This window comes from Rhinoraja longicauda, chromosome 7 (genome assembly GCF_053455715.1).
Source record: "Rhinoraja longicauda isolate Sanriku21f chromosome 7, sRhiLon1.1, whole genome shotgun sequence".
Lineage (NCBI taxonomy): Eukaryota > Metazoa > Chordata > Chondrichthyes > Rajiformes > Arhynchobatidae > Rhinoraja > Rhinoraja longicauda.
This window is the reverse complement of record NC_135959.1, coordinates 42,294,200-42,295,292: the sequence shown is the minus strand read 5'-3', so window position 1 is coordinate 42,295,292 and position 1,093 is coordinate 42,294,200. Positions and strand designations below refer to the sequence as shown.

General features: G+C 45.7%; 1 non-coding gene across 1 annotated transcript; it reads left to right on the top strand.

Moving 5' to 3' along the window:
- Positions 1 to 408: 408 nt before the first annotated feature.
- trnae-uuc (transfer RNA glutamic acid (anticodon UUC)) lies at positions 409 to 480 on the top strand. Its single transcript has one exon. It is a non-coding gene; the product is annotated as a tRNA-Glu (tRNA).
- Positions 481 to 1,093: the final 613 nt, after the last annotated feature.

Genomic DNA, 1,093 nt, shown 5'->3' with positions numbered 1-1,093 from the left:
TCTCTAGTTGTTGGTAGGATGGTTCAGTTGCCCGATAACAGCTGGGAAGAAACTGTCCTTGAATATAGATGTATGCGTTTTCACACTTCTATACCTTTTGCCCAATGGGACAGGGGAGAAGAGAGAGTGGCTGGGGTGAGACTCATTCTTGATTATGCTGGTGGTCTTGCTGAGGCAGCTTGAAGTGTAAATTGAGTAAATGGAAGGGAAATTGGCTTCTGTGATGGTCTGGGCTGTGTCCACAATTCTCTGCAATTTCTTACGTCTTGGATGGAGCAGTTCCCAAACCATGCTGTGATGCATTCTGATAAAATGTTTTCTATGGCGCATCTGGAGACATTCATGAGAGTTGTTGGGGACACCAGAGTGTGAAGCCAGAGGAAGGAATATCGGTGGAAGTTTAATATCTCCCATATGGTCTAGCGGTTAGGATTCCTGGTTTTCACCCAGGCGGCCCGGGTTCGACTCCCGGTATGGGAAGTGACTCTTTTTCTTGATTAGTAATGGCGTCAGGGGTTATGGAGAGAAGGCAGGAGAATGGGTTTGAGAGGGAAAGATAGATCAGACATGATTGAATGACAGAGTAGATTTGATGGGGCGAATGGCCTAGTTCTGCCTCTATGACTCAGGAACCTATGAAGAGGACAGGAGGAAATGGAACTGAATTCAAAGCTACACAAGATCCGTTGGGGATCAAACTATATGTAGGGTATGATATTCTAAAAGGATCACATACTTCAGCCCCATTCCAGTTAGAGTCAAAGACTCTCGAATGAATGGGGAGGGAAGTTCTAGAAGGGATAAGAGAGTAAGGTCAGGGCCAATTGTGACCAGCGTGAGAGGGGAGGTGAATACCGAAATTAAAGTATTGTATTTAAATGCGCGAAGTATAAGAAATAAAGTGGATGAACTTGAGGCTCAGTTAGACATTGGCAAGTATGATGTTGTGGGAATCACTGAGACATGGCTACAAGAGGACCAGGGCTGGAAACTGAATATTCAGGGGTACACAACATATAGAAAAGACAGACAGGTGGGCAGAGGGGGTGGGGTCGCTCTGTTGGTGAGGAATGATATTCACTCCCTTGCAAGG